Source organism: Ambystoma mexicanum, chromosome 5p, assembly GCF_040938575.1.
Source record: "Ambystoma mexicanum isolate Mex_15411 chromosome 5p, UKY_AmexF1_1, whole genome shotgun sequence".
In the NCBI taxonomy this organism is placed as follows: Eukaryota; Metazoa; Chordata; class Amphibia; order Caudata; family Ambystomatidae; genus Ambystoma; species Ambystoma mexicanum.
The window spans coordinates 830,925,923-830,946,994 of NC_090930.1; the positions used below are offsets into that span (position 1 = coordinate 830,925,923).

The 21,072-nt window shown below is 45.4% G+C and overlaps 1 protein-coding gene across 4 annotated transcripts in view; it reads right to left on the reverse strand.

Annotated features, from left to right (window-relative positions):
* HERPUD2 (HERPUD family member 2) overlaps positions 1 to 21,072 on the reverse strand; it is a 1,113,814-nt gene that overhangs the window by 444,619 nt on the left and 648,123 nt on the right. The window lies entirely within an intron of this gene.

A 21,072-nucleotide genomic window follows, 5' to 3' on the forward strand; every position in this document is an offset into this window, starting at 1 on the left:
CATTACTCTACAATTTAAGGTTAATTTCGCTATTTTTTCCAACCCAGCTGTGTTGGAGATTGAATTTTCTAAACTATTTAGTCTTGTTGTGGCTTGCTCACACATGGGTACTGTCATACCATGTACGTCTAGTTTGTCTGTGGCGCTAATTTCCAGTATTGGTTGCATTTCTTTATTTAACATTGTTTCATTGAATTTGAAACAGCTTGCAAGAGTTGGCATTAAGGCCATACATTTGACATTTTTGTGCGCTATTTGTTCCATAACATCAGCTGCACATGCATTGTCGCCATAAAGTGCATGTATGTTCCGGTTTTTCAATACAACTTGTGCTTCTTGCAATAATACACAAACTCTAATACTTGTTAAGATGTTGGCATAAGTGAGATCTGCAGATTGCTGCATGTTCTCAGTTAATTCTCTATATTGGAAATGTTGCCAAAGGTTAATATCACCTATGCTACCAACAGTTTTCCGGCATAGTTTGTGGCCTAAGGTTTTAAAAATCGGTTCATCTTTCACTGGTGTCAATTGTAGAAGATCTCTGAAAACGATAATGTGTTTCCCTGCAAAGAGTTCTTTGTTGTTACTTTTAAGTACTTGCAATCTGAGATGAATCAAAGCCAACATTAGGTTGGAGACCATTCTCACTACATCTATTAGTAGCATTTTCATTTGTTTCAATACTCTGCGTAATTCCATTGCAGCTTCTGCAGAAAGTTTGTAGTAGTCTAATTTATTTTGATGCTCTACTGGAAGCAGTAGTAATCGGTGTAAAGTGACACCGCCTATGTTGTAGACAGCTAGACCTGTGGGGCCGTTACAACAGCTGACAGTTTGTTGTTTGTCAATTGTTGAAGGAACTCGCTAATGATTTTGATTAAGAATGTTCTCCCTGACCCAGCTTCACCACTGATGTACAGCAGTATAGGTTTGTAATTTTGGCAGGTACATTCTTTATTTTCGTGTTGTACACCATGTACAATTTGTTTTGTTACGTCTTCAAAAATGGTGCGCTGATCGTTGTTAAGTTTTGCTTGTTGTACAGTTAAGTCTTCTGTATCTTCTTGATACTGATACATGGTGTTTTCTACTTCTGCCGTAGCTATTTCAGCCTTGTTTGCTATTAGTGGTTGTCCTAGTGGTTCTTGACTTCCTGTTACAGAAGGTTGACAACTGTCGGAAGAGTCCTTACCTAGTTGAGCCTGAAGTTCTTCTTCCTGTTGCTGCTCATTGTGTAACATTGTTTTGTACTGCGTAAAGTTCACATCGGTGATAGTGCTTTCATTTGCTTTGAAAGCATCTTCATAGCAGTCATAGTTATCTAGTATGTCTTCCTCTTTTCTCCATGGTTTGAAAAGTTGTAACAGAGACATGTAATATAGTTCTTTCTGTTGAGGACTTTTTAATGACAATTTTACATGATTAATTAAGCTTCGTTTGGTTAGTTTCACTAAGCTCCCTTCACAATCGGTCACTCTATATCTACGTTTACTTTAATTGGGTTTTACATTATTTTTGTATGCAAAGTTTTGAGCTATGTGGTATAGACACATGCTTTCCAGAGTGCTACTCCTGTTTGGATAGTATGTGTCCAGTAAATTGTTTTTCAGAATGTCTTGGCTGTTGGGATCATTTCTAGCAATTGTTTCTATGTCCTCATATGATTTTAGCACTCTTTTTCTAGATTTTGTAGGACCAAGACTGAGCCATACTATGTTGTCTGATTGTCCATACAAAGCAGTACCGGTTAAACGATCTGCTGCTTCATAGGCGCCACATTCTCTATGAGAGAGCATTTGTATGCCTAGGCTGTACAATTTCTGTGATAATGTTTTGTCTGATGCTAGGTCATCCCATAGGTCTTGAATCTCTGTTTCTTTCTGCTTTTGTTAAGTAGGCTGTAACATATCGTGCAACAGAAGTGGAATTGTCTGCAATGTACTGCACATCTATGTTTGCATTCCATAAGAGGGCAATGATTGCATTGTAATCATTGATATATTTTGATTCTTTCCTTCTTTTTATGTAATACGTGTTCTTAGGTGATTTACCTTTAACACTATGTCGAGCTGAAGACATGAAGTTGTTTACTTCACCTGTTTCTGTAACTGGTCTAGGGAAACCAAAGCAGTACCTTTGCTTTTATATTTGCTGCGACAATATTTGCCACATTTGTGTCTTTGAAATTGTAAAATCTGCCCATGCAGCTCACTATGTGTCTGTTGACAAGGGATTTCACAAGTGACATATTTTTAGATAAACTGCAAAACAGTGCTGTCACTGTTGTGACCAAATTCTGGTGCACCTTTGATCCATAACAGCATGTGAATATGTGGTGCTCCTCTCGCTTGATATTCGTTTCTCCTAAAGAAGTGCTGCACTTCTCCAAGGGGAGGAACAGTTTCATTGCAAATAAAGTGTAGCATGGCAATGAAACGATGATGGAAATATCTTGACACATTAACTGGATCTAGAGAGCAAAGTTCTCCAGGTATTAATATATCTATGTTGTTTTTGTTGCTGTTTGCTATGCGTAGGAACTCATGTAAATCTTCCCATGCATATTCGGCACAACTTAGCGTAACAAACCAAGTCGGTGGTCCTAGGTTTGTTTCTGATCATACAACGCACGTCTCTGTGCCGTCGGAACCAGTATTCCTTTGTACCACGCATGTTTGCAAACAAAGTTGTTATATTTGATTGTAAAACCTCATCTTTTTCCTGTACTTTTTGTATTAACTGCGTAGCTGACATATTTTGAAAGTGGGTACCAGATTTATGCTTTCATTGGAATGCAATGAATGAATTGTGTACTGGTCCAAAAGAGTGGATATTGTAGCAGGATCCAGAAGTTCGAACTGTCCAGTTTCTGATGGTTCTTGAATTATTTCAGTTGTTTCCCCTTAAGCTTTCTTCAATATTTATTTCCTTGTAGTACTCGTTATTGTCTTTTAGATATTGCAATGCTTGTCTAACTTTATGTAAATCCACCAGTTGTTGCCAATTTGTTTTGTCTTTTGTTGGTACACCATTTACCAAGGCTATTAAAGAATGCTCTATTGAACGTTGCACTCCTAGAGTGTGTACATTTTCAGTTAGATCTAATGGCAAATAAAAATACTTTGCCATGAATGCCTTTCACCAATTCAGAGGGAGGTAATTTTGCTGTTTTTGGATGAAGGAGTATAATTGCTTGAAATGGGTGAACTGTTTGAATTATGATGCTCTCATACAAATTGAGTTGTTGCAGGATTTTTGGTAGTAGGAACAATTCCAAATTATTTGTTATAGCACGTGAAGGAGTGTGGTTGTTGTCTAATTTTGTAGTACAGTAACTGCAACATATTAGGCGTTCAGTTAGTTCATATTTGTATTCTGCTAAAAGGTAGAGAGCTAACTCAAACCATTTAGAATCTTCATTGTCTTCTATTTTGTATGCTATGTCCACATTTTTTGTGTTCCTTTTGTAAAACGTTATGCGGCAACACACACACACATGCTTTGGTACTTTAGCCGATGACCTTTTAAATTTTACTATTTCTTTTCTGTATGTGTGTAATAGAAGGTTGCTATGTTCAGAATTGTTGCTACTATGTTCTAAAACTGTTGCATTTTGTAAGTGGCTCTCACTTCCAAAATACTTTCTCTGAATACGTTCAATTTCTTCTTGTAAGTATTTGGGTGTACCATGCAGAAGAGCGGTATTTAAGTTGCCTAATTCTGAAGCTGGACTTTTTGCATAGTATATTTTATACACTAGATTTCTTACATTGGAAAGATGTATTGATATCCTTTTGATATCATGGACAGTACTTTTGCAAATAGGCCCAGAAATGCAGGCTAATGAATGTCTTTTTAGTCCTGTGTATTTCCGCACTGGACAAATAGCCACATTTTGCAGCACTTTCATTTTACTTTTTTCTTTACCTTTTACATATTGATTAAGGAACTGACGTACAGATTTGAACGCTTTGTTTGGAATAGTACACATTAATGTGCACGGCCATTTGTATACTGCACGGTGTGGTTCTGCTGAATCGAGAGGTAATTCTGAGTTTTCAGGGAATACATTTGTAAGCAGCGTTTCTTGTTCCATGATGGTAGTATTGATTTTCTCATACCCTCGTCCACTGCTATGGAAGGCAATTGTGTTTATTTGATTTTGTTTGTATGCTTCTTTATTAAAATATGGTTCTGTGGTTGTTGTGTGACTCCATTTATGACCACAAACATGTAAGAAATTATTTTTGTTCACATTCTGTTTATTGCTCAGTTTCTTTTGGAGTTTAGTACTTAGTTTTGTTAGTGCTTTCATCCTATTTAACACTAATATAAACAACTTCGTTTTGAGAAGGATTGCACTGTCCACAAGACCTTGTAGGATTAACTTTCTACGGTAGGTTTTAAGGGGTGAGGATGATTTCGGACCTCTTAGTAGATTCTGAAGGACTCTGTGACTAAACATTTTTGATAAAATACTTTTTTTACTATGCGTTCTTGTTACACTATCAGGATTATTAGGAGCATTGTTAGCTGTACTGGTAGTTTTTTTGACAACATTCTTGTGTTTTGTGACACATTTTGATGGAGGAGGTAAAGTTCCGGTAGTTGAGACTTCCTTTGTTTTGCTAACCATCTACATTAGCAGGTTTGTTCCAACATTCTCTACAAACTCTACACAGGTGGATGCTTACATTGGGCACTTTTATTTTTATTTGCTCTACTTTTGCGTTCCTTTCTACAGAGTTGCTTTTTGGTAGGCATTCTTTGGTGTCTGTTGAAAAAAAAAAGGTATACTTTGGTCTGTTGTCCAATGTCTGTGTGCTGTGTGCATGTGTGCATGAGTCTGATGGGGAAGGTCTTTGTCATGGTGCGTCGATGTGCATTGGACTCTTGCAATGATTTGGTAAGGCTACTTTATTGTTTCTATACTTCTACAATGTGCTTCAGATGAGAGTACAAAGTGGCCTACTTGGACGAAAACCATTATTAATGAAATGCCATAAACTTGCAACAGCAACTTCTTTTCTAAATCTAATCTTCTAAGGATTAGGTATGTTATTTGAGTTCCAAAACACAGGGATTTGTGAGCCATTCAGCCTGTTATTCTTTATTCAATAAATGGATATTTGTAGGTAGAATGGTTTAGAAGAACAAGTTACTTCTTACCTTGTAACGTTCTTTCGATGGGATGTTCCTCCGACGTATTCCTTATCTTAGATATCTCTTTCCAGCTTTGCTGGCCTCGGAAATGTTTTCTCTCTAGAGGGCGCTGCGCGTCGACATCCGCCGAGTCGATGTCCCTCGACAGCCGCCGTATCGACGTCATCCTGCCTATAAAGGGCGCGCGCAGCGTCCGTTGCTCAGTTCCGTTTTGTAGCCCACAATAATTCTTTCTGGACTAGACTAATCACCCTGAAGGAGCGTAAACTGCAACAACAAGGGAAGTAGTACTGCGGGGATGGATGGGAGGGTCGATAAGGAATACATCGGAGGAACATCCCATCGAAAGAACGTTACAAGGTAAGATGTAACTTGTTCTTCGAAGGGATTGTGTCCTCCGACGTATTCCTTATCTTAGATAGGCTCCCATAGCAGTATTCTGTTATTGGAGGTGGGAGTACTGACTTCATGCTTCCTCTTATTGATGAATAGAGTGCAATAATGCCCATCCAAACCTAGTTTCCTGACTGGAGGAGGAATCCAAGTTGTAAAACCGTGTAAAGGTATGGACGGACGACCATGTGGCAGCCGCACATATGTCTCTAACCGGCACTCCTCTTTTGAGGGCCGATGAAGCTGCGATACCTCTGGTCGAATGAGCCCTAAGATTTTGAGGGGGCTCTTTTCCTGCCAGTTTATAACATTCCAAAATGGCTAAAATGATCCATCTGGAAATGGTCTGCTTAGTTATCGGTAGCCCCAGCTTGTGACCTGCGTAGCCTACAAACAGCTGGTCTGCTTGTCTTATCTAAGCCAGTCTACTAATGTAAAAACTTAAAGCCCTTCTTGGGTCCAGCCTGTGTAACCTCTCTTCCTCTTTCCCCGGATGGGGAGGAGGATAGAAAGATGGAAGGGTAATCTTCTGTGTGATATGAAATTCAGAAACCACCTTTGGGAGGAAATTAGGCTTCACTTGCAGAACAACTTTGTCTTTGTGAAAGATTGTATGAGGGGGTTTACAAGAAAGAGCTTGTAACTCGCTCACCCTTCTAGCAGATGTAAGTGCTACTAATAAAACAGTCTTAAGGGTAAGAAATCTTAACGAACAAGAGTGGAGTGGTTCGAAAGGTGTGCCCATCAGGAAAATTAGGACTAAATTTAAATCCCATAGGGGAACCTGGAATGGTCTTGGGGATAAACGTTAGTTAACCCCTTTAGAAACTGTATTACCAAGGGTAACTTGAAATAGGATGGTTCTTCCGAAGTGCGCTTAAAGATGGATAGCGCTGCAAGATAGCCCTTGATGGTGCCAACTTGAAGGCCTGAATTAGCTAAATAAAGTAGGAAGGACAAAACCATTGGTGTACCACATGAAAAGGGATCGATATTCTTTTCCCTACCCAGCTGCAAAATCTGTTCCAACGGCAGCGGTATAAAGATTTTGTTGCTGGCCTTCTTGCCGAAAGCAACACCTCCATAACGTCATCAGGGAGGTCCCAATCCTTGCACCTCAGCCTTTCAGAAGCCAAGCGTGAAGGTTTTGATGTCTGGATGGAGAACCTGACCTCCCTTCTGTGAGAGCAGATTCTCTCTGTGTGGAAGTCGAATTGGAGGGCAGATGGACAAGTCTAGAAGGTCCGGGTACCATTTTCTCCTGGCCCAATCCGGGGCAATTAGGATCATGGTTTTCCGGAATCTTCTCAACCTCCTGATCATTTGAGGAATGACAGGGACTGGTGGAAACGCATACAGGAGTGGAAACTCCCAGTCCACTATGAACGCGTCTCCCAGAGCTCCTCTCGGGGGAAATTCCCTTGAACAGAACAGATCGCACTTCCTGTTGACACTGGTGGCGAACAGATCCACCTGAGGGGTTCCCCAAAGGGCGAAGATCTCTTGAAGGACTTCCTGAGCTAGTTCCCACGCGTGGGAGACTGTGCTCTGCCTGCTCAGAGCGTCCGCTGTCAAGTTCCTCTCTCCGGCTAGGTGAACTGCCGATAGAGAGATTCCTTCTTGGATTGCCCAAAACCAGAGCTGCATCGCCTCTCTGCACAGAGGTAGTGATCCTACGCCTCCTCTTTTGTTGAAGTAATGCATGGCCACTGTGTTGTCCGTCATTATCAGGACATTCTTTCCTTGTACAGATGGCAGAAAAGCCTTCAGCGCAAGTCTGATGGCCCTCAGCTCTAACAGGTTGATATGTAGTCTGGACTCCCATGGAGACCAACGACCGCTGATGGTCAAGTCGTTGGCGTGGGCTCCCCACCCCGTGAGTGAGGCATCCGTGACTACTCCGGCCAGGGTTGCCAAAACTGCTCTCCTTTCAGAATGTTCTCCTGACAGGCCCACCACTGAAGGTCTCGAGCCACCCTGTCGGGAACCTGAAGAAGATCTGTCATTCTCCCTGAGAATTGTGACCACTGAGTTCTCAGTGCCCACTGGAGAGATCTCATTCTCAGGCGAGCCTCTGGCACTAGGAAAATGCAGGATGCCATGAGGCCTAGCAACATCAAAAAGTCGAAGGCTGGGAGACGTTGGGCATTTTGAAACTTGGTGACCATCTGTAGAATATCTTGAGCCTTCACCTCTGGTGGCGAGGCTTTTCCCAGGGAAGTGTCCAGGATTGCTCTGATGAACTGGAGTCTCTGCGATGGTATCATTTGTGACTTCTTTAAATTGAGGGAGAAGCCCAGTCTGTGAAGGGAGTGGCAAACATGATCTAGCTGGATCTGAGCTTGTTCCAAAGATACAGCTCTGGTCAACCAATCGTCCAGGTAGGGGTAGACGTGAATCCCTTCCCTCCTTAGACTTGCAGCCACTACCGACATTAACTTGGTGAAGACCCTCGGGGCAGAGGTCAGCCCAAATGGCAGCACTCGAAATTGATAATGAGAGTTGCCAATTGCGAACCTCAGGTATTTCCTGTGTTTGAGATGGATTGGCACATGGAAATAAGCGTCCTGAAGGTCCAGAGATACCAACTAGTCCTGGAACTGAAGGGCCTGAAGGATCTGAGAAAGAGTTACCATCTTGAATTTGTCTTTCCTGAGGAATTTGTTCAATTCTCGCAAGTCCAAGATGGGTCTCAGTCCTCCGTCTTTCTTTGGTATGAGAAAGTAAGGGGAGTACCAGCCCTTGTTCCTCTCCGCTACAGGTACCGGTTCTATGGCACCTTTCTCTAGCAGGTCTAAAATTTCCTGCAAGAGGAGCGGATCTGGAGCTCTTTGAGGGCTGATCCCCGGTGGATGACTCTGAGGTATGCGTAGGAGAGGCAGGCAGTAACCTTGTGCAACTGTCTCCAATGCCCAAGCATCTGACGTGATAGCCTGCCATTCCGCCAGATGTTGAGTTAACCTGCCTCCTACAGGTGTCTTGTGAGGGAAGTCCTCAGAGTGGTTTTGGGGCGGCTGATGCAGATGCCGATGGTAAAGAGGCACCTGCTGTTGCTGCGGCTTTTGAATATCTACCCCGTCCACCTCGGGTAGTTCTTCTTTGTCCGCTTTGAGCCGGTCATCCTCTACCTCTTCCGAATGCGGAGTAGAAGCCAAAGGACTTGCCTCTCGCAGAGGTTCCTGTGGGACGAAAAGGTGTCTGACGGATTGCAGCGCCTAGGGATTTTGCTGCTGCCTTTGATGTTTGCAGTTTTTCTAAACTGTCATCCGCCTTTTTCCCAAACAAAGAAGAGCCATCAAATTGCATGTTCAAGAGCCTGGCTTGCACATCTGGGGCAAAACCAGACTTTCTCAACCAAGCAAATCTCCTGGTTGTTGTACTTGCCGCCATTGCTCTGCTGATACTGTCAGCAGAATCAATGCCCGTCTGGAGGGATTCGCACATAGCGTCTTTACCGTCCTTTATGATATTTAGGAACGCCTCCCTTTCTTCTCCCTCCAGGATGCAGTCAGCCGCTGTAGAAGCACACTCCCAAAGTGTATGGCTAAAGGGTGCAAGTAGCATTAATAGATTTTAATGCCATGCTACATGCCGAAAAGACTTTCTTAGCCATAGCATCGTATTTTTTATCCCTGTATTTAGTAGACAGTTTTTTATTTACTGCCGGGACGACATCTGGGATTTCCCGGTTCGTCATGATTTTTCTTTGAAGAGCTTTATGAAAAGGTATTACAGGATCCTCCTGTGGACCTTTATCAAGAATATCCGTGAGGTCATCCTGTTGGAAAGCCTGTGAAGGTGTTGACCACCCCATAAATTCTGTGATCCTGGCCAATAAGGCTCTATAAGGGGTTTCAGCATGCTCCCCCGGGTCTGGCCTAGCGAACTCCACCTCTGGGGAAGTGTCTAAACCACTTGCCTCATGTAAGGAATCATGGAGTTCCTTTAATCTGTGTTCCTCTGAGGAGAACTCCTCTTGAACTGGGGTTGCAGATCCCTGCAACTCAAATGTCTCTTCTTGGTCAGACAGTTCTCCCTCTTCCATAATTGAGGACATTGTTCTCAATTGGTCTGAACTCACAAAGGGTGTGAAACCCATCTCCAAGGCAGAGTGTGCCAAACTTGTTGTAATCGGCCTCGGAAACGTCGATGTCGTCGACGCCGACCTCGAAGGCTTCGAACGTGGCGTCGAAAACAAAGGTGGAGGCCTCGAGGTCCTCGATAGAATTGGAATTCTGCTTGAGGATGTCGACAATCTCGACGACATCGTCATTGAAGACCTGGGAATAGCCACTGGGTGCGCCGCAACCGTGACTTTCCTTGGCGTCGACGCCGGTGTTGAGGATGGCGTCGAGTCGACAGACCCGTGTGTCGAAGGTCCCTTCGACAACGGCGTCGAAGACACCGACCTCGGCGTTGACGGAACCTTCGTCGACGGCATCGACGTAACCTTCGAAGAAGGATTCGAGGTCTTTGCTTTATTCGAGGGTTCGTGACGCGCTCAAGAAGCTTCCTTCGCCGGGTGCTGCGACTCGCGGCGTTTTGGACCTTCGGGTCTTTCGACCAGAGCATCGCTCTCGGCAGTCTTCGAGGGGGTCGAGGCCGCTTTCTCGAAGACACTCATCATATTTTTTCGGAATTCCTCCCATTCAGCCCGGGAACTATGTTTCGTGGGGCAAGGGATTATTTTAGGTGAAACAGACGAAGAGGAGGACGAAGAAGGGGATCTTCGGCGTCTCCTTTTCGAGTGCTCCGATCTCAAAGAGTGATGGGACCCGCTTCGAGACCTGGAGTGCGAGTGGTGACGAGGAGACGAATGTCTCGACTTCGTCGAGGAAGAAGAAGCTTTAGAAGTCTTATCTTTTTCCAGCTTCCCCCTACGCTCCTTCAGGGCCTTAGCTGTCATGGACATACAGTCCTCGCACTTCGAACAATGGTGTTCAGCTCCCAAACACCACAGACAGACCCTGTGAGGGTCCGTCAGCGACATCTTTTTTCCACAGTCTCTGCATTTTTTAAAGCCGGACCAAGGGGTCGTCGGTTCAGACGAGGAAGCCATCGAGTATGGATCGAATATCTCGAGGAAAATTGAATAATTCTCTACGAAACTGAGCAACGATATTCCGAGGCACTGAGTAAGCGCGGAAAAACGGAACTGAGCAACGGACGCTGCGCGCGGCCTTTATAGGCAGGATGACGTCGACACGGCGGCTGTCGAGGGACATCGACTCGGCGGACGTCGACGCGCAGCGCCCTCTAGAGAGAAAAAATTTCCGAGGCTAGCAAAGCTGGAAAGAGATATCTAAGATAAGGAATACGTCGGAGGACACAATCCCTTCGAAATCAATGTTTGCTTTGGATCCCAAAATAAACAAATAACCCACACAGCCTCTTTGATGAGTAGTTACAATATAAAGCTAGTACTGTACTTACATTTTTTCGCAAAATAACCAGGTTTCTTCGGGTATGTCGCCTGCAGTGTAGATGCTGTTGATTCTCAGGAGAGTAATCTTCACTGCGGTGCAAAAAAACAAAATCAATTACTTAGTGTGTTTACATCAGTGATGATACTGCACACATTAATTTTGCTTCTTTCGTCACAGCATTCTACTTTCATATTTCAACCCAGTGCATGTGTGCATTTCACTTCACTCTGTGCAGTCTATTCCATGGTATTTGCAATATGGTACTTGAAAGTCCTTCAAAATTGCTAACAATTTTAAGTTTATGGAAATGCCTTGTTTTTTACACGGTGTACTATGTATAGGGGAGAGGTTTGTAAGCGATAGGGCACAGTAGTAAATGGGGAAAAAAGGTCTACTTGCAAATTAAAAGCACGATGCTGGAAAATCGGGCGACCCTCAGAGGGAGATGTCACCACAGCAAACGGGAGCGCTTACTTTTCTCATACGATTACATTGCAAGTAGCATTACTGTAGCCCGTACACAGTACACAACTCCGACATTTTCACATACAAAATTGAGTTCCGCCCTAAATAGGCATGCTTGCAACGTATGTATAGGTTATGCGGAAGACAGTAAGCAGTTGTGCGGTTTGTCAATGATAAATCAGACATCTTGCACTTAAAAGGGGGAACGTTGGTATGTATTGCCTATGCACATTTAGCACCATTAATTTGTCTTAATTAAATCATAAGGGTTGCACATGTTCTCTGATTACAATATACATACCTGTATTCTATACTTATGAATGTGCGCATGCATGGAGCTGTACGTAGAAATTCACAATACTTGCACAGTAGCTTATGAAGTAGGTTCTTTGCAATGATATGCAACTTCCATTCACAATCATCAACAGTAATTTTGAAGTGCGCAATGTTGATGACGGAGTTAGAATTAGCGATGTTCAATGTGATTGGTGGATGGTTGTGTGACTGCTTAGTTGTGTCCAATGAGGGACTCTACTTGCTACCGCTGTGGAAAGGGTGGAATGACTGGGTAAGAGTTACGTGCCGCACGTAAGCAACGCTTGTCCACAGGTAGGGCGTGTCACATATGGGTTTCTACAGCAAATCCTGCATGGAAAGGGGACTGTAGGCATCAGCCAATCAGATGTTCACATTACTCTTTTGTGTGGAAAGACGGTGCATACAGTGAAGATGGCAGATGTGCAGATGGCCAGGGTTTTGATGATTGGAGACATTTTTGTGCCTGGATTACAACACTATGCCGAGAGTAGGCATGTGGCACACCATTTCGATGACACTGATGGCAATGCTGCAGCAATTCTGCAAGTTTGCAGAGACATGCGTACAATGACCACTCCTCATGAGTTAGTTTTGCACTACGGTGCATCCCATTTGGGATACGTGAAGTTCACGTATTTTGTTGGCCGATTTGGCACAGTTGGTTGAAGCACTCATGACCATCTTCCCAACAACGAAAGTAATTTTTTCTGCTTTGCTGCCTAGAATAAAATGGGAAAACAATTCTGTTTTCTGTCCAGACCAAAGTATTAGGAGGTGCATCATCAATCGCGGCATGCGTGCATTCATGATACGAGCTGGTATGTTTTTCTTCAGCCACGATAACATTGCTTCAAGCAATGCGGATTATTTCGAAGCAGATGGTGTTGCGCTATCTTCTTTGGGAAATGCAATGTTCTTTTGGAACGTAAGGCTTGCTTTAGAGAAGGTTCTGTAATGGTTGTAGGAGTAAAGCAAGGACAAAAAATTACAAAAAATAAATAAAATAACAGATGTCTGTACCCTCGTCACGCTCCGATCCCATACATGACCGCGAACATGGCGGTACTTCGCAGCCAGCGCGTATCACCAACTGGGATTCAGGGGTGGAGATGCATGCAAATGAGAATGAACGGAGCTAGGGATTGGTCCATAAAGTTCAGTAGGTGTGTTCTGAACGGCGCACTTTAGTAATACCGTCTTCTCCCTGACAGGACACCACACAGCCAATGCTTTCCATGCTCGAAAACAGATTATCTGGATTTTGGGAGACTCATGGATACATTGGTTGAAGGTGCATGCATAAAGCTGCAGTTTATCTGCAGATCTCGGATTTCCTCATGTGGAGGTGCACTGGCATGGCGTGTGTGGCATGAGGTGGCTGGACTTGGTACCTCTCTGTGTTACTTTACTGACAGAGCGACCTCCAGATATACTTATCAATCACTGCGGAGGAAACAATTTGGGCCATGTCTCTGGAATTTCTTTGCAATTTGCAATGAAGGAAGGACTTGCGAAGATCATGGACATGTTTCCAAATTGTCACATGCTTTTTTCCCGTATTGCACAAAGACAAATATGGCTGTGTTCTTTTGCTTTTGGTCCACAAATGGAGAAAGCGAGACGCAATGTGAATAAGGCTGTTTGTGCCTTTTTAAGAGATGTTGGCATGTCCTCCTTCCACAATGAAAACATTTTGTTTCGCAGCTCTTTCATTTTCCGCAGAGATGGAGTCCACCTCACATATGCTGGCAATCAGATTTTTCTTCGCAATGTACAAAATGCATTGCGACCTCTTTTGAATTCACACTAACCTATCTGACAATACATTTTCTCCAATCCACAGTTTTTGACCCACACAACACACCACCGAAAGGCTCTTTTCAGAGCCACCACTTACTCCCAGCGTCCACTTCATTGTGTTTGCTCTGCTTGCACCCTCCCTTTTTTCCCCTACGACTGTCCGCAAACTTTTCCACCACTCCGCGGGGTCTACGACCGTCACTTCATAGTTCTATCTTTAAACTGAGAAAGGACGCTCTGAAAAGAGCCTTTGCGGTAATTTTTATTGCTTCACAGCACACGACACACTAGGAGAAGAGGCCAAAGGAGGGTAAGGAAGGGACACCAGCCACGGGGATAAGAAAGGGCAAGTGAACAGAGAAAGATATAGGGTGAGCTTTATTTAGGTAAGAAGCAGATCTTCTGGTGCTCTGCGACCGTAGCCTCAAAAGCACTTCGAAAACTCTCCCCCCTGCAGAGTACTGCGTCACAATAATTACACACTATTGTCACCTTTGACAGGTAAGGGTTAACAGCATTGCGAATGGCTTATGAGGCAGCTGGAGGGGGGCGCTCCCCCACAGGACTGTCTCTTGTGGTGGGAGGATCGGACACTGAGGATGCTGTGGAGGAACTCAAGCGACTGCCCTCTTCACATGGCACCACCTTGAGAATATCCGCAGTTTGGAACGAAGTGAGGTGTCGCTTCATGGTTGTCGTACCAAAGCTGTACGAACCGACTCTCCCGCGACTCAGCACCACCTCGCACTGGTTACACTTCACCTGGTTCACACGTGCTTTTGGTACGTTCCCATAAACGGAAAACAACCGCCTCACCCACGACTCCCACCGAGTGCTCCTATTGCTGAGTTCCTCCACTTCATTCCGTTCCTCCTCTTCTTCCTTGCTCTCTACATCCTCACCCATATATCTCTCTGCAGGCTCTTGGGGAGGTGGTGGTGGTGGTGGTGGTGGGTTTGGGGGTGGTGCAGAGGCTAATGAACCAACAGCAGCCATGGAAGCCATACCGATTAGTTTCCTTTTGGTCACTACAGCAGTAAAGGCAGTACACCTCAATCTGCTATAGCTAGAAGGAGAATGAAGATGCGCTCGGGGGTGTAGCCATTTGTAGGGGTGGAGGGGTGTGCCTCGTGACCGTCTTCTTCACTGCAAAGCGGCACAATAATTTTACACATCAAGTCCTAAGGTCAGCTAGTGTCTGGGATATGTGAAATTATATTTTTACACTCTACAATACTTTGCCTTGTGTCTACAATTTCTTTTAGACTGTTGCGGAAGCACACAAACTGCGCAAATTAGTCCACACGCTCAGCGTGGGTGCGGTCACATGATGACGTCCTGAACACATCTGCGCCAGAAATGGGAGTCCGCTGGATAGCAAATGCAGAGTACCAAACGTGTGCATGCGTGCAAGTGTCCTACAGACAGTGTTCGGTTTCTCAAACATTTTCAAAGTGCGACACAAGTGAGACGGTCAGTTGGGGACAGGCGCGATGTTCGCTATACTTACGGTTGTACTGCGCATGTGCATACATGATATGTTCACTGTACGGACAGTTCCAGTGTCAACAACTCCATTTTGTTTGCCTACGAACTTGCCGGCCACCGCGCCTGATCTACAGACGGCACCATTTTGGCTGCGCCCGATAAGTACAGGTATACTGTCCTTCACACACTCATTTTGCTTATTTACAGCCATCCTGGACATCTGGTGTGTGCTACGAACACGTTTCATCTCGTTTACAAGCAGTACAGCGAGGTATAATGTCCTTAGGACACCCCTTTCTGTTTATGTACGCACAACTTCAACAGATGGTGCGGTCAAACTTCAAGTCCATCTTACTTGACATTAGTAAGGGTAGGTGTACTGCCTTTACAGCACCCACATTCCATTCCTTACGGATAGGTCGAACAGACGCGCGGTTCGCGAACATTTTACCTTTTTAAAAAAAAAAACATTTTTACTCACTCTTTCACTACAACTACTGTACAAAAACATTCCAAACACACACACACACACACACACACACATTCAGTCCAAAGAAATAGCAGGGGAAGCGGACACTGACACAAATATGGGGGAATTAGGATTCAACACAGGCTGGTTATGAGGAGAAGATTTGTGAGGGGAAGAAGGGATGGCTATTTCGTCAAAACGCCTATTTTCATCTTCAAGGTTTGGGGATGGTTCACTAGGGAATGGAGAAGCGGGGCAGGTAGAGGTGGGGCAATGGTAAACTTTTCCTCTCACACAGTCCTCCACAAACTCCTGTAAACTTTTAAAATTCTCATTCAATATGTCCATTTTCTGCTCAATCCTTTTTATCCTATCTTTTTCTGTTTCATTTGTTGCCCTTTCTTCTTTTCTTTCCTGGTCTGTTAAAAAATAATATACATATGTTAAATGCCTATAAAATACTGGTCATTATTTTGCATATGTAGAGCAATGTGTACCATTATTGTTGCTGTCTTCAGACATTTCCCCATGCAGAAAATACTCCTCCAGCCACTCCAAAGTACTAGCCATTTCTGAGTTCAAAGAACAGAAAGAAATTATTAATTCTGCACCACATTCCAAAAATAAAACACACATACAAAAAAATGGCCTCCACTCACTCTTTGATGTAATGTCCCTTCTTCCTACTACGTCCGTCCACTGTCATTCCAGGCTGCCGACTTTCTGTGAAGTGATTACGATGGAGGCATCTTTTTTTTTTTTTTAAATGGTACCATCCATTTAATTCTACATGCTTATTAAATGTGTCCTTTTCGTTTCACATCCTCAGGTTTCCATATTTACTTATTACTACTTACAATATCTTTATGTCCTTCTACGTTGTACACTTTTTGTGTAAGACAATAGTACGTTTTCAGATACCCCCCCGCCTCTTTGGGTAATGTTGATCCTGTCCGCCCCCGTCCGCAAACAGGCGCTCAGTCCGTCCCATTCTATTATCAATAGGGAGGGGGTTCTGTATGTTCTATGTTAAATGTATATCAAGTACGTACATTATACTACATATCTCCCAAAATCACATCATCACAGTGTACATTCCACACAGCACCTTCTTTGACACACTCTCATGATTAAGTTCGCATTCCAAAATCCTGTACAATTCACTACAAAAAAAACTTTGTTGAGGGGACGTTATGGTTAAGTTGCCCTCCCCAAAACCTGTACAATTCACTACAAAAAAAGCTTTGTTGAGGGGACGTTATGGTTATGTTGCCCTACCAAAAACCTGTGCAGTTCACTAAAAAAATAATTTCAACCTCCCCTTTCTGGTTCAAATTAAAACTGAAAAACCCCTGAAATTCAACAGTAGGGGTAACCTAAGCCCCCAAGCCTGCCACCGCCCCTGTGCACTGCTACCACTAACACCGAGACCATGAAAGATGTCATCTCAAATGTCACTGATGACATCACATGTTTAGTCCTTGTTTTCTTTCCCTGCCATATATATATAACACATCCAGTAAAAACACTTTGTTAAAGGAATGTTATATTTCACAGCGAAACAAAAAAAACATTGCTCATTCCCCCATTATGGTAAGCTAAGCAACCATAAATCGCACCATCTACGCGCATTGCTAAGACTAACTCCCAGGACATCAAAGATGACATCACAAACATCATTGATGACATCATTGATGACATTACATGTGAAAAGAATGTTGAGGCAAAGTCCCTACCTACAAGGGGTGCTCTGTATTATATTGGGAGCAAGATGTCAGGGGTGACTGCGTAATGTTAAACATGTGATAACTAGCTAACAAATCATGACTTAACCTCATTAGTGCCAAGGACGAGCTATCTCGTCCTTGGGATTCCCTCCCTGTTGCCAAGGACAAGATAGCTCGTCCTTTTCGGCACTTTGTTTTGTGTGATCCCTGCAAATCAGGGATCACACAAAACTGTAATCCAACCCCCGGGCTATGGGGGAGGTCCCCCTCACTGCCAGGGGGCTGGATTACTTTCAGTTACACGTCGCCGTGAAACAAAGTAAAATCACTGCAGCAGCCGTTTTCGGCTGCTGCAGTGAAGAAAGAAGGTAAAAGCCCTTCTTTCTCTGCGTCGATTTCCGGGTGTATTTCAAGCTGGAGATTGAGGAGGGAATCGTTGGAAAGGGGAGATTCTCCCCTTTCCAACGATACCCATTGTGTGGCATTGCTGCCTGCGGATCAGGCGCAGGGCGTGCAATCCGTGGCCAGCAATGTCACTGGATCAATAGAGATCTTTACTAGGTAAGCGGCCCCCTTGCCCCCGTGGCCCCAAAGCATGGGGCCACAGCGCTGAAGACCCCTGGGGGCAGATGATCACTGCCCCCAGGGGTGAAAATAAAAAAAATGAAAAAAAAAATCGAGGGATGGGGAGGTGGGTGGGGGTCTGGGGCCCTGGGGCCCACTAGGGATATAGGAAAAAGTGGTGTCCTTGGAAAGGGGAGTTTCTCCCCTTTCCAAGGACACCACGTATATGACACATTGCTGGTCACGCGCTCGATCCGTGACCAGCAACCCACTGGTCCACCATGGATTTGTTTGTGATGTTGGGGGGAAGGGGGACTGCTTCAAGTAAGCAGCCCTCTTCCCCCCCCCCCGGCCCCCAAAGCATGGGGGCACATATGTGCACAACCCTGGGGGCAGATGGCTGATCATAAATAAAAAATTAAAATAAATAGAATGGGGATGGGGGGTGCAGGTGGGAGGCCTGGGATTTCTTTGCCCCCATGAAATTGTGGTGGCCCTCCCCTCCCACACCAAGTAGAAAGGTGGGGCCACCCCTTGTAGCCCTCCCTGGGGGCAGATTTATGCCCCCAGGCAGGAGTACATGAGGTGGCGCCCCCATCCAATTGGGGCGTGGTGGGGGAGGGCCACCAGGAATTAGTGTGCAGGCCCCCCAAAGGATGGGGCCTGCAGTTTAGCCCCCCCCCCGGGGGCAGATGGCTGATCATCTGCCCCCAGGGAAGGGGGCAAAACAAACAAAAAAATATGAAAATAACGAAAGTGAATGTTGGGTGGGATTGGGGGGGCCACCAGGGATATATTTTACAGAAAAGGGGGGTGGCCTTCTCCCCCTCACCCCAAGGGGAAATGGGGGCACCCCTTGTAGCCCTCCCTGGGGGCAGATATCTGCTCCTAGGAAGGGGCATCTGACCCCAGGGAGGGCTGAATGAGATGCATTTGGTGCGGGGGGGTAGATGGTCATCCCCATTACATTAGAAAAGGACCTGGCGGTTTAGGGTGCCCCTCCGCCCGCCCTAAAGTGTAGTGTACCTTTTTCATTTTTTTCTTTGTTTACTAAACTTGCCTTGGCACAGAGGGGCACATTGGTGTGTCAATCTGTCCTCGGAGTGCCCAAACCTTACTGCTCCACCGACTGGGGGGCCTGTCCCACAATTTTTTGGGGCCTTAACCCCGCCCACCCAAATTGGAGGGAGGGGATGTACCTCATGCAGCCGTTTGTAGGAGGCCCAGGGAGGCCTGCATGAGGTGCCCCCGCCACCCATTTGGGGTGAGGGGGGAGAGGGCCCCCAAATATTGTGGGACATGCCCCCCAGTGGGTGGGGCAGTAAGGTTTGGACACCCCAGGGCCAGACTGTCACACCAATCTGCCTCTCTGCACAAAGGGAGTTGGGTTACCAAAGGAAAAAAGTGAAAATGGTGGAAGGCTATTTAGGGGGGCTGTGGGGCACCCCAAAGTGTCTGGGAATTTTCTAATGGGATGGGGCGTTTACCCCCCCGCCACCCAGCCACAATGGAGTGGGTGCCATGTCATGCAGCCCTCCCTGGGACCAGATATCTGCTCCTAGGAACGGATGCCTGAGCCCAGGGAGGAGTGCAGGACAGCCCCCCCGTTATCTGCCCCTGGGGAGGCCTACATGAGATGGGCCGCCCCTCCGATTTGGCCATGTGTGGATTCCCACGGGTGTCCTCTTCTGGGAAATGTATGGGGTTCCCTGTTTTCCTTGCTGGCTCCGACACCCTAGACCCAAATCTGTAGGTTGCCCACATGAACAAAATGGTCAGTGGCGAAAGGCTTGGGGTTAACAGTGGGGTACCCTTTTCCTTTTGCGCCCCCGGTAGTTGCACCCACACGTGAGGTACCGTTTTCATCAGGACATGTGTGGGGACGCGGGAAGGTAGGCCATGTGTTGTTGGCGGTGTGTTTCGGTGGGTGGCCAGAGCGAAATGTCTGAGAATTGTCTTCATTTCCAGGCAATTTCAGAGACATTTCCCTGTGTCCACTCACCGAAACACGTCGCCAACAACAGATGTCATACCTTCTCGCGTTCCCACAGGTGTCCCGACGAAAAAGTTACCTCACATGTGTGGGTGCACCTACCGGGGGTGCAAAAGGAAAAGGGTAACCCGCTGGTAACCCCAAGCCTTTCGCCACAGCACAATTTGTTCATGTGGGCAACCTACAGATTTGGGCCTAGGGTGTCGAAGCCAGCAAGGAAAACAGGGAAGTCCATGCATTTCCCAAAAGAGGACACCGTGGGAATGCACAGAGGTCTGACTTGCCCGAAGTGGCCCAGAATGTATTACCCAGAATCCTAGACAAAGTGAACATTGTGTTGTTTCCCCACCAAATATCACACTTTGTCGGGGATTGTGGCTAATAAAAACCACTGGGGCAATTTGCACAAGGCAGACCTCTGTGGATTCCCAGGGGTCTCCTCTTTTGGGAAATGCATGGGGTTCCCTGGTTTCCTTGCTGGCTTTGACACCCTAGGCCCAAATCTGTAGGTTGCCCACATGAACAAAATGGTCAGTGGCGAAAGGCTTGGGGTTACCAGTGGGTTACCCGTTTCCTTTTGCATCCCCGGTAGGTGCACCCACACATGTGAGGTACCGTGTGGGGACGCGGGAAGGTAGGCCATGTGTTGTTGGCGGTGTGTTTCGGTGGGTGGCCAGAGCGAAATGTCTGAGAATTGTCTTCATTTCCAGGCAATTTCAGAGACATTTCCCTGTGTCCACTCACCGAAACACGTCCCTGTGGGAATGCAGGAAGGTATAACATACACTTTTGTAACCTGCACAAGTCACCTACCCTTGAAAAGGTCTGCCTGTGCTCTTTCAAAAAATGGATGCTTGCCGTTCCTCACCACACTGGTTTTCCCGATTTACACATGCTAATTGCGTCTGCTCAGGCCATGAGCATAAAACTCCTGTGTATCATGGCTCAGTGTTTGGCTTGTGGTATTGCTTGTTTTGTAAAACACTACAAAAAATGTGTGCTTTCCTAACTGCAAGAGTCGGGGGAATGTAGCGGAGTACTGCTTTTCTCAAAATGCATAGAAGCCATTGCCGTACCAAGCCAACAATGTCCAACACATACCTTTTTTTTCGGTCATTTTCCGCGCTTTACCCCCAATCTATGGCATTTTTCCCTACCTAGTTGTTGCCTGACCTATGCAAATCACACCTTCCTAAACTTGAAATTTTGTCTACTTTCCAGAAACATATGCCTTTCTGTCCTCCAATTCGGCTTTCCTACCCT